The sequence below is a fragment of the Globicephala melas genome, chromosome 3 (genome assembly GCF_963455315.2).
Source record: "Globicephala melas chromosome 3, mGloMel1.2, whole genome shotgun sequence".
In the NCBI taxonomy this organism is placed as follows: Eukaryota; Metazoa; Chordata; class Mammalia; order Artiodactyla; family Delphinidae; genus Globicephala; species Globicephala melas.
In genome coordinates this window covers 167067439-167080215 of record NC_083316.1, presented here as the reverse complement: position 1 = coordinate 167080215, position 12777 = coordinate 167067439, and the positions used below count along the sequence as shown (strand labels likewise).

The 12777-nt window shown below is 53.2% G+C and overlaps 1 long non-coding RNA gene across 2 annotated transcripts in view; it reads right to left on the bottom strand.

Moving 5' to 3' along the window:
* LOC115865070 (uncharacterized) overlaps positions 1-11838 on the bottom strand; it is a 38003-nt gene extending 26165 nt beyond the window's left edge. The window contains exons 1-2 of one of the 2 annotated variants that reach the window (XR_004044248.2): positions 11645-11838; positions 8523-8698 (exon numbers count right to left, since the gene is read on the bottom strand). This is a non-coding gene — a long non-coding RNA (uncharacterized lncRNA). Of the gene's footprint in view, positions 1-8522; positions 8699-9079; positions 9189-11644 lie in introns of those variants that run through there. The other variant, XR_009563331.1, reaches the window with a different exon arrangement.
* Positions 11839-12777: the final 939 nt, after the last annotated feature.

Genomic DNA, 12777 nt, shown 5'->3' with positions numbered 1-12777 from the left:
TCTTCCAAGATCTGGCCACTGACAGCACTGCTGAGACCTGGCCCCAGCAAGTCCATTCTCATTGGTCAATGCCACAGCCATACCTGTAGCTAAATATAGTTACTATCACCCCAAAAAGCAAGAGTTCTCAGCTGAATAGCTCGGTGATCAAGGGCAGAAACTCTAGAATTAGACCCATGTATAAACCTTAGAAAAAGTGAAAGAAGTAAATAAAGGATGGAACGATGATCCTTCCACACCACGAAGTCCTATGCAACTGTACAAAAGAATGAGGACTCCCACGGAAGGATCGCCAAGATACTTTAAGAATAAAAAGCAAGAGTAGTGGATACAGAGTTTCTGTTTGGGGTGATCAAAACAAAAACACATTTCGGTGGCTGGATGGTGGTGGTGACTGCACAGCAATGTGAATTATGTAAAGCCACTCAGCTGCGCACTTAACCATGGTTCAGATGGTAAATTTTATGTCAGGGATGTCTGGCCGCAATTGAAAAATCAGGGTGGGGGGCAGAGGTAAAGGTTTTGTCTCTCAAAACCTTTGGGACCCCATCCTGTGTCTGTCACCCTGCAGCCCCTCACAGTAGGCTTAGAAGTATCAGGAGCCAGTTTAGAGAAACTGAGACCCAGAGAGGGTGGGGAGTTGCCCAGAACCACACAGTAAGGAGGACGCGTGGCCAGAACATAAGAAACTCCAACGGAACCCGAATGCATAAGACAGTCCCACGCAACCCTCTCCAGGGAGTGGTTGATTTTGCTTAAGCTTCTAGGGGGGCGGCGGGGAGGCCAAATGAGAAGGAAGTTGTTTTTTCCTTGTGGGAGCCGTGGGAATCCCTCCCTGGGGAGAGGTGCTGGCTGGTGAGGACATCCCTGGTAAGTCTCCGATCACAAGATTAGGTGATTTCATTATTGTCTGCGAAGCCCTCGGGAGGGTTGGCGCTTACAGATAATTACCCGTGATACAGGGCGCTGGAGTCATCAAGGAAGGTTGAGCCCGCTCGGAAGATGGGGCCAAGGTGTTGGGGCCAGGAAGGTGCTTGAAAACGGCCCCATCCATCACCTTCAGGCAGAGGAAGGGGCTCAAGGAGACAGAGAAGGGGGAACCCGTCCAAGGTCACACAGCCAGACAGAGGCAACGTACTCCGTCATAGCCACCCAAACCAGAGTCAGGTCACGTCCCCCCTCTGCCCACAGCCCTCCAGGGCTCCCACCTCCCTCGGGTTAAAGCCCAAGTCCTCCCCGTGGGCCACAAGGCCCTGCACGACCTGCCCTCACCTCCTCCCTCTGTCCCCCGGCTCCCTCCAGCCCAGCCCCCGGCACCTAGCAAACGCTCAGAAAAAAATGAAAGGACCCAATAAAGAATAAATGGGCAACTGGAGCACATCTGGGCTCTGAAAGGAACTTCTAGCCCACAGCCTCTGCCTGGACTCCTCTCTGGATGAGGAGCTCACTACGTCCCAAGGCTCCCACTTCATCTCTGAGCTGTTCTGGTCATCAGCAAGGTCCTCTGCAAAATCTGGGCTGAGTTTTGTGCCCTAGAGTGTGTGTGTGTGTGTTTTGAGGGATGGGGGAGTGACATGAGGTCATGAGCAGAAATTCTGGAATCTTTGCAGGATGGTCACTGTTTTGAATCCTTGGAAAGCCTTCCCCTAAAGCCCTGGGGGTGAAGTTGGTCCAGACTGACTCTCTCTCTCTCACACACACAGAATTTGTCTGTCTCTATTTATCTCTCTCCTTTTCTCTTTTTTGTCTCTGTTTCCGTCTCTGGGTCCCCGTGCTGCTCAAAATCACCCAGATACACAGATACCGAAGCAGCTTCTCAGCCCCGAAAGAAAATTGCCAGCCGCCCCAGCAGCAGAATAATTGAACCGGTGGGCGGCCAGGATTGAATCAAGTGCGAGGGGGTGAAGGGGGGAAGCTGGGGCAGGGCTGTGGCGGACGAGCTTAGCTCTGGGCAGTGGGAGTGCAGCCATGTGGGCTGGAGAGGGGCCATGAAATCTCACGAGCAAGCCTGGTCCCCCCCAAAACCACTGGCCCCCCCCAGACAATCTGAGCCCTGCAGAAAGAGCTAGAGGTCTGTGTCTAGGTACCCCCTCAACACACAGAGCCTGCTGAATCCTCAGAGCCACTTGGCAGGGCTGGGATGGGGGGTTTCACCCAGGTCCACTGCCAGGGGCAGCCCACCCCCATCAAAGCCAGGTTCATTACCGTTCATTCATTCATCCACAGATTTTCTCATCCCCACCCACGCACCTATGCTTCTATCCACCCACCCACCCAGCCAGCCATCCTCCCATCCCCCAACCTAAATGCCCCACTCACCCACCCACCCATGCAGCCATCCATTCCCCCACCCAACACCCAACCCACAGGTCAACCACTCAACAAGCACTTATTAAGCTCCTGCAGAGCTCTCCTTTCTGTGCTGGGTCCTGGAGACACCGGGATAAAAATGACAGCCAAGGCCCCTGCTCAGCTGGGGAGATTAGCGTCTAGCTGGGAAGAGAAATGTTAACAGACAGTTGAACAAACCACTCCATCACGGAAATGGTGACAGTTCCTGAAGCCATGCCCAGGCTGCCCTGGGATATAGGATAGGGGTGTGGGGCTGGGGATGAGACTAATTAGGTTGGGGGGCCACGGAAAGGCTTCCAGGGGGAAGAATGTGACAGGCAGAGGGAACAGCATAAGCAATGGAGAGGCCGATGTCCAGTGTCTGGTTCAAGGGCAGGGCATGTGAAGTTGACCCTGGACAGGAAGTAGGGACACTGGATGAGAAGTAGGTCGGAGGGAAGTTGCTGACTGCAGAGAAAGGGCTCTTGGGGCTTGTCCAGTGCAGATGGGCAGGACTCAAAAATAGGGGACAGGAGGGACTTCCCTGGTGGCGCAGTGGTTAAAAATCCGCCTGCCAATGCAGGGGACAGGGGTTTGAGCCCTGCCGGGAAGATCTCACATGCCATGGAGCAACGAAGCAGGTGCGCCACAACTACTGAGCCTGCGCTCTAGAGCCCGTGAGCCACAACTACTGAGCCCATGTGCCACAACTACTGAAGCCCGTGCGCCTAGAGCCTGTGCTCAGCAACAAGAGAAGCCATCTCAATGAGAAGCCCGCGCACCGCAATGAAGAGTAGCCACTGCTCGCTGCAACTAGAGAAAGCCCGCACGCGGCAACGAAGACCCAACGCAGCCAAAAATAAATTAATTATTTTGAAAAAAAGTAGGGGTGAGGAGGGACTTCCCTGGTGGCACAGTGGTTAAGAATCCGCCTGCCAATGCAGGGGACATAGGTTTGAGCCCTGGTCCGGGAAGATCCCACATGCCATGGAGCAACTAAGCAGGTGTGCCACAACTACTGAGCCTACGCTCTAGAACCTGCGAGCCACAACTACTGAAGCCTGCGTGCCTAGAACCTGGGCTCTGCAACAAGAGAAGCCACCGCAATGAGAAGCCTGTGCACCGCAACGAAGAGTAGCCCCCCGCTCGCTGCAACTAGAGAAAGCCTGTGCGCAACCAGACCCAACACAGCCAAAAATAAATAAATATTTTTTTTTTTAAAGAAAGAAACTTATTAAAAAAAAATAGGGGACATAAATGGGACTTCCCTGGCGGCCCAGTGGTTAAGACTCCACGCTTCCACTGCAAGGGGTGCTGCTTCCATCCCTGGTTGGGGAACTAAGATCTCACATGCTGAGCAGCGCGGCTAAAACATTTTTTTAAAAAATAAAGATAAAAATAGGGGACAAGGGGCTTCCTTGTCCCCTAGAGAAATCCTGTGCGCAACGAAGACCCAACGCAGCCAAAAATAAATTTAAAAAAAATAGGGGACAGGAAGGCAAAGGAGATGAGAAGGCACAGCCAGAGAGGTGAGAGAGAAGCCAGGGGTGGTGGAATCCCAAAGCCACTTTGCCCAGATTGAGAACTTAAGGTCCAGGGATCATGGAGTCCCACCTTCCGCCCAGGCTCCACCAATAACTGCTATGTCCCTTCCTAGCGTTGGACAGTCACAGAGGCCCTGAGGATCGCTGAGGGAGACCTTCAATAGCTGCTTTCTCATCCCAGCCCCACCAGCCCTCACTGGCCAAGCCACACACCTAATCTAGCAGCCTCCACGGTCTCATCTGTGAAATGGGTACATTTCAGCCACTGCACCAGGCTATGGGAAAGTGCTGAGGTCAAGATGACCCCAGCTAGAAGTTATTGTGTCCTCTACACCATGATTAGCATGGCCTCCTTGCTCCTGCATCATTCATTCATTCATTCAACAAATATATATTGAGTACCCAAACACTGTTCTGGGTACTGGGGATACAGCTATGAACAAAACAGACACGGTTCCTCTGTCCTCAAGGTGCTGATATTAAAGTAAAGTAAGACTTGGACTTCCCTGGCGGTCCAGTGGTTAAGACTCGCGCATCCACTGCAGGGGGCACAGGTTTGATCACTGGTCGGGGAATTAAGATCCCTCATGCCATGCAGCGCACCCAAAAAAAAAAAAAAAAAAAGGAGAGTAAGACAGAGAGTAACACACCAATGACTAATCCAATTTCAGGAAGCAGTAAGAATTCTAAAGCAGGGAAAGGGGACAGAAATGGTCGCGGGGAGATGCCTTATCTCTGGAGTAGGCAGGGAAGGCTTCCCTGAGGAGGTGACATGTGAGCTGAGACTGTGTGGGGAAGTGTGAGACTGGCCAAGAGTTTTGGCAAAAGCATTCCAGACAGCAGGAATAGCAAGTGCAAGGGCCCTGAGGCAGGACCAGGTTTGGCATTTTAAGAATCAGCTCCGTTTTTGTGGCTGGAGTGAAGGGAGGGAGAGGGAATGGGATCCATGACCCCTGATCACCCATCCCTGGCACAGTTTGCTTCTCCTCCATTGTGATCCATACCGTGTGCCATGCTATACATTTTTTATATTTATCTTGCCTGTTTTCTCTCTCTCCAACTGTTAGCTTTATAAAGATGGGGACTTCTTTCCTTCTGGGCTCCCTGTTCCCTGCTCCGCTTCCAGAGCCTAGAACAGTCCCAGACACTCAATGTGAGATTGTGAATGAATGAATGAATGAACAGGCATCATTCCCATTGGAAGGGCCAGATGGGAAGGCAATTAGAGGCTCCGTCCACTTCAAGAGGCCCCTTTAGGAGGTCAGAGCTGAGAGATGTGGGGTCAGAGCCTCCCTCCATTACTGAGATTCTAATTAACTCCGGGGCCGAGAGGGTCGCCCTGCTCAGAGGAATTATAGATAAGTTTCCATCCTAGTGTTTGAGCAGCGGCTCTAACGGGGCGGACAGCGGCTCTTCCTCTCCCCGGACCAGCCAGCTGGCCACGGAGGCAGGCGCCGAACGAGGTCATTTGCATAGGCAGGTAATTGGTTTTGCAAATAAATCTGGTTCTTGAAATTTGTAGATTAGCAATAATATGTCTCCAGATGAGAGAGAAAGGTCATGGATGAATAAAACAACAATTAAACTTTCAGGAGATTATTAAACTAAACAGAAACCTGGCACGGGGCGGCCAAGGGAATAGGGAGCGAGGCGGGGAAGGTGGAAGGGGTCTGGGGTGGGCGGCCTGCAGCCTGGAGCGGCTGACTCCCTCGACTTCCTGCCTCGTGGGAGCACATTCTGTATGTCAGGCTCTGGGCACAGTGGGATACAGCCAGGATAGTTATCAGGATCCCATGTCCCAGTAGAGAAAACTGAGGTCCAAGGCTGCGCAAGGCAGGATTCAATCCCAAGACCAGCTTTGCACTGTCCCAGGTGGCAGTGAGCCTCATCTCACAGTGGAAAGGAAGAGAGAGGGTGGACCCCTCCTCTGCTGCCTCTTGGCTGTGTGACGAGAACCATCCCTACCATCCCTTCCCCCGACCTGTGCCTCAGTCTTTCCACACCTCTAAAATTGGGGCTGAGAGAATTTTATGTGTGATTTTTAATTTGCAAATATTTTTGTACTTGTGTGGGCAATTAAATGTGGCACAGCTGCTAATGGACCGGGCACTGTGCCTGGAATGATGGGGGTGCCCCTCTGGTCATCCTGGGCTCCTGGCTGCAAGCAACAATCATGTGCTGCAGGAAACATAAGCAGAACTGAAATTTATAGATAACTCTCCGGGTGGAAGGGAAAGTTGGAGAAAGAGGGTCCGTCAGATAGAGAGGAAACGGAAACTCGGCAGGTGACACAACCGTATTTTGCCACCCACTAGCTTGTGACCTTGGGTGAATCACCTTTCCTCCTCGAGACCTCAGTTTCCAGAGCTCTAAAAGAGGGAATCATTGTGCCTGCTTTATTTATTCAATGTAGTCATTCAAAATATTTCCTGAGCCCTGAATGAGCACCAGGCACTGTCCTAGGCACCAGGAATGCAGCTGCAAGCGAAACAGGCAGAAATCTCTGCCCTGGTTGAGCTCAAAGCCTAATGAGGGAGACAGGCAATGAGCAAATAAATCAGTAAAGTCTATAGGGCTTTACAGAGTGCTAAGTGCTAGAAAGGAAATTAGGGCAGGGAAGGCATTGGGAAGGAACAACAATTGAGGAGGGAGGGCAGGTTGCAATTTTAAACAAGATGTTCAAGGAAAGCCTCTGAGAAGGTGAGATTTAAGCAGAAATCTGAATGGGGGGGAGGGAGGGAGAGACCTGGGGGAAGAGCATTCCAAGCAGAGGGAACAGCACATGCAAAGGCCCTGGGGCAGGACTGTGCCTGGCTGGCATGTTGGAGGAACAGCGATATCTGTGTGTCTGGAGCACAGTAAGTGAGGGGGACAGAGGGAGGAGGTGAGGGCAGGGAGGGAAAGGGGGCGGGTCCTGAAGGTCTCCTTGTCCAAAGGGCATCTCCCTGCTAGGGTTGCCTCAACAGTGACAAATGTTCACTCCTTCTTCCCAACCCATTTGGTGGAAGAGGTTATGGGCTGGTCCCCAAATTTCATGCTCTATTTTCTCCTTTAGAACTAGAACCTAGGGCTTCCCTGGTGGCACAGTTGTTGAGAATCTGCCTGCTAATGCAGGGGACACGGGTTCGAGCCCTGGTCTGGGAGGATCCCACATGCCGCGGAGCAACTAGGCCTGTGAGCCACAACTACTGATCCTGCGCATCTGGAGCCTGTGCTCCACAACAAGAGAGGCCGCGATAGTGAGAGCCCCGTGCACCGTGATGAAGAGTGGCCCCCGCTTGCCACAACTAGAGAAAGCCCTCGCACAGAAACGAAGACCCAACACAGCAAAAATAAATAAATTAATTAATAAACTCCTACCCCCAAAATAAAATAAATAAATAAATAAATAAAAAGAAATAGAACCTGCCCAGGTAAAGACTACATTTCCCAGCTGCCCTTGAAGCTCAATGTGACCATCTGATTATGTGATGGACAATAGGATGTGAGCATAAATGATGCCTGTAAGTTCCAGGTTGTAACCTCAGAAGACAAGGATAGGCCCTCCTCTACCCCTTCTCCCCTTCCCCCTCTGCCCTCATCTGGAAGGTGGCTGTGATGGCAGGGGCTAGAGCAGCCATTACGTTCCAAAAGATGGAAGCTTGGCTGAGGAGGTAGAACACCAATAGAAGCCTGGATCCCTAGTGATTGTGGAGCCACCACTGCAACCTGGGCTGATGCCCAGACTGTGCGGACAGGCATCATTTAAGCCATGGTTTCCTCTTTTAAGTCATAGTCATGGTTCCATAGATCTCAAATAATCACAAGTTTTGAGCACTGTCACTACCCACATTGCATTCCCCAGACTTCCTCTCTTCTCTGCTAACACTCCTCTGCTGCAAATTGCCCTTCACTCCCCCTCCTCCTCCCGATTTCCCTCTGACTCTGCTCTTGGCCTCACTGCTCTTGCTACAACCAAGCTATGCCATAACAAATGAGCCACCTTGTGGCCAGCCTGAAAACTGTCTTTCTTGGCTCTGGAAATCCTGCCCATCTGAGGCTGCCCACTGGCTCTCCAATAGACTTAGTTTTATTCCAAGATATTTTCATGGATGTCTATCTTCCCCCACATCCTCCTCCCCTTCTATCTCCCTCTCTCTTCCAAATTATGGCAACGCCACCAGAGCTTTTGACCTCTAAGTCCCATGTGTATGGCAATTTTGTAAGGCAAAAGGAAACCAGGGGCTTCCCTGGTGGTTCAGTGGCTGGGAGTCCGCCTGCCGATGCAGGGGACATGGGTTCGTGCCCTGGTCCAGGAAGATCCCACATGCCGCGGAGCGGCTGGGCCCGTGAGCCATGGCCGCTGAGCCTGTGCGTCCGGAGCCTGTGCTCCGCAGCGGGAGAGGCCACAGCAGTGAGAGGCCTGCGTACCGCAAAAAAAAAAAAAAAAAAGGAAAGAAAAAGGAGACCAGAGAGTGTGAGTGACCTGGCTGGGTCACACAGCCTGGATATCCTGTCCAAAGGAAACAGAAGAGTGAGAGAGGATGGACCACTGACCTTCTGGCCTGGGAAGAGAGGACAGTGGGAACCCACTGAGTTGTTCACCCAGGAAACGCCTCTATCAGAGCTGGCTAATCTCATTCCCCCATTTATTCCACAAACACTTACCGGGCAACTGCTGTGTGCCAGGTCCTATTTCAGATACCGGGCCCAAAACACGCTCATCCTCTCCCTCTCAGCACTCACAGGTTAGTGTCAGAGCTGTGATGGAGGAGCTCAGAAGAGGCCCCTGAGCTGGGCTGGAGCCTCAGGCTTCCTGGAGGAGGTGATGCGTAAGCTGAGATCTGAAAGATGAACAGGGGAAGGCAGGGTGACCCACATGAAGGAAACAGCAGAAACAAAGGCTCAGAGTCGTGGTGTGCTGGGTTTGAGTCCCTGGGAGCATCCAGAGCAGGGGAAGATAAAGTCAGGGAGGCAATGGGGGTGAAAGGCTGGGGACTTCAGGCCAAGGGCAATGGGGAGCCAAGGAAGGATTTAGAGCAGGGGAGGAGTGAAATCTGATTTGCCTTTGACGAAGGTCCCAGGGAGGAGGGCCAGGAGGGGCCAAGCCCGGCGGCCGGTCCAGGCCGGAGGGGATGCAGGACCGGCCGCCCCTCCCCCACCACATCCCCCAGCAGCCTCGCTACACCCGGACTCGAGCAGGAAGGAGAGCCGGGAGGGGGTACCTGGCAGCCAAAAGCCCAGCGGCTAATGAACCCGGTGCTGCGCGGGCTATTTTTAGCAGCCGCTCCTCTGGACGCCTAATCGCTCTGGCCGGTTCCAGCCTGGCTGCCATGGAAACGCACAGCGCCGCAGCGGGGAGCTCGGTCCCAGATCCCGGACTGCGCTGCCCGCCCCCAGCCGCGGTCCAGGACGCTGGCGCTGCCACCGCCGGGAGGGGCCCTGCCTGCCCTCCCGCACCGCCGCTGTGTGACCCGGGGACACCTCTGCCCGTCCCTGGGCCTTCGAGGGTGAGGGGGTCAGCGCGGGCTCTGGAGGCTGAGCCCCAGGTTCAAATGCCCGCTGAGCCAGCGGTGCGAGGCGCGACCTCAGGCTTATCTTGCAACCTTGGCTTCTCATGTTTAAAACGGGTCCCCCCTCATATGACTGCGGGGACTGGGATGCCTGGAGCTTGAAGCTCAGCGCCTGGCCCCAGTGCCTTCAGCAACGCATTGAGCACCTATGTATGTCAAGCATTGCCCTAAGCTTTCCGCGCATTCATTTTATGTATTTAATCCAGAGACATTTTGTAGATTGCCTTTTTTTTTTTTTTTTTTTTTTTTTTGCGGTACGCGGGCCTCTCACTGCTGTGGCCTCTCCCGTTGCGGAGCACAGGCTCCGGACGCGCAGGCTCAGCGGCCATGGCTCACGGGCCCAGCCGCTCCGCGGCACGTGGGATCCTCCCGGACCGGGGCACGAACCCGTGTCCCCTGCATCGGCAGGCGATCTCTCGACCACTGCGCCACCAGGGAAGCCCCTAGATTGCCTTTTGCAGATGGGGCCAGTTGCTACAGAGAGGTTAAGTGGTCTGCCTAAGGTTACACAGCATGCACGTGCTGGAGCCAGGATTTGAACCCAGGCCAGTTGGCTCTGGAATTCCAGTGCTAAACCACTCATCGAAATGCACATATATTTAAACTGGAATGTGGAGGGGGTCGTGCTTATCCCCCAAGGAAGGCTTCATGAATGGTGGCTTCTCAAGCAGTGGGGGGACCTGGTTTCACCACCAACCTCGCTGGATGGGAAGCCAGGGGTGAGAGGCTTCACTCTCCCAGGGGACAAATGGGGACACTGTGGCACAGGCGGGGGCAGCAGGTGGTCGGATGCTGAGCCCTGGAGCCCAGGTGTCTCCCACCCACCGGGAAGAGATTTTTTGGAGGATTGTGGGCATGTGGCCCAGGGCAGCCTGCCAGCGACTGACACCCAAAGCTATTTCGGGCCATGTAGCTCAGACAAGTTGTTGGGGATTGGCTGGGTGTCAGGAAGGAGGTGTCCAAGCTGGGGAGGGGAGAACAAAGCCCCGACCTGGGCCAGGACAGGGGGATGAAGTGGGGGAGCGGGAAAGTGGACAAGGGCATGCCGCCTGGCCTCTCCATGCTTCAGTGTCCCCATCTGTAAACTAGGCATTGACCATCACAATCCCCACCTCCTAGGGGCTGTCAGGATGATCAGATCATACAGTGCAGGGTCCCATCCATCTGTATTTAATATTTGGATGTCTTCTTCCATGTGGATTTTTTTTTACATTGGTTTGGATTCTTTTTTTTTTTAAGATTTATTATTTATTTATTTATTTTATTTTATTTATTTTTGGCTGCATCGGGTCTTAGTTGCAGTACGCGGGACCTTCGTTGAGGCATGTGGGATCTTTTGTTGTGGCGCATGGGCTTCTCTCTAGTTGTGGCTTTTCTCTTCTCTAGTTGTGGTGCACAGGCTCCAGGGCACGTGGGCTCTGTAGTTGTGGCACATGGGCCTAGTTGCTCCACAGCATGTGGGATCTTAGTTCCCTGACCAGGGATCGAACCCACGTCCCCTGCATTGTAAGGCGGATTCTTTACCACTGGACCACAGGGAAGTCCCAGTTTGGATTCTTTAAAATATGACAACCTTAGAAATGCATTCAAATATACAGTAGGTACAGGCAAATACTATTTGACTCCACTTATACAAGGTACGTAGAATAGTCAAATTCACAGTCAGAAAGTACATTGGTAGGGCTTCCCTGGTGGCGCAGTGGTTAAGAATCTGCCTGCCAATGCAGGGTACATGGGTTCGAGCCCTGGTCTGGGAAGATCCCACATGCCGCGGAACAACTAAACCCACGCGCTACAACTACTGAGACTGCTCTCTAGAGCCCGTGAGCCACAACTACTGAAGCCCAAGTGCCTAGAGCCTGTGCACCACAACGAAGAGTAGCCCCCGCTCTCCGCTACTAGAGAAAGCCCTCACGCAGCAAGGAAGACCCAACACAGCCAAAAATAAATTAATTAGTTTTTTTTTTAAAAAAGAAAATACATTGGTGGGTGTGGGGGGGAGGAGAATGGGAACAGTGTTTCACGGGGACAGAGTTTCAGTTTAGAAAAGTGAAAAACTCGGGAGATGGGTGATGGTGAGAGTTGCACAACAATGTGAATGTACTTAGTGCCACTGAACTGTACGGTTAAATATGGTTAAAATAATATGTTTTATATTATGTGATTTTTACCACCATAAAAAAACATTTTAAAAATATGACTTAAAATGGTATTTACCTCTTTGGCTGCATCTGTGGGCGCCTCCTCAAGTTTTGCATCGGAGGCGAGCGAGGCGTTAATCTCCGTCCGGTGACAATCGTGCAAGTTGCTCAGAACTGTTCCGGGCATACGGTAAGCACCCAAGGACACCGGCAAAGACTGTGGCTAACGTTTACGGAGGGCCGAATGCTACAAACAGTGCGGAAGGTCACGTGATCTCAGCGTGGGTTATTACCTATCGTTAGGTACCAGCTGGCTCTGTCCTGGGACCTTAGGCTTTGGTGGGTCCACCTGGAAGGTGATGTAACAGCCTGTAGCAACCCAGATAGCAGTATCAATCCTGATCCGTGGGACTGAAGGAGGAGGGAGGGAAGGAACCATCCTGATGCTCGCTCACAGCTGCCCTGAGCTGGAATCCCCATTCTTCCCACCGCCCTGCCAGGCCCTGCGCCCGCCTTTCCGCCATGAGCGCCGCCTCCTTCCTCCTCCGGGCATGCACCCTAGCAGGAGGTTCAGGAGGGCTGGCTTAGCTGCCTAGAGCTGGGGCCAACAGCGGGTCACAAGCCCCCGTCCCTCCACCCTTCCCCAGTCACCCCGGCTGGCAGGAAGGGCTGGGGAGGGTAGGCCAAGGTTACCACGCCCCTCCCCCAGCCTGGCTATAATTAGCCCCAAGATGAATTAAACATGAGGCCGGCCCATCTCGGGCCGCGGCGTCCCTCTGACTCTATAATTGTTCCCAGGCAGCAGGCAGAGGGCTGGGCTGCTGTGTGAAGCTGGGGGGTGGGGGAGACACATACCACCCACAAGCACCGGCTGTGGTCCACGGGGTGTGCGGTGTCAGCCGCAGGTGTGTGTGTGTGCCCACGAGTGTGTCCTGAGTGCTCACCGGACCGAGGGCCGCAGTGGCCCTTGGGTCTCAAGAAGGCTGGAGGCTCAGGAGACCCAGCTGAAGGGGTGAAGCTGTCAGGCCTGGATCATTAAAGCTGCCGCCTGGCATTGTGCCTTCCTGGGAGTCATTACTCCAGTTTCCTGTTAACACACCTGAGTTTCCACCATTAAGACTTCTATCAACCACTCACGTCTTCATGAGCATGAGAAGCTCCCCAGGGCAGAGCTCTGGAAGGAGGGGAGGAGACTCACCTGGATGTGAG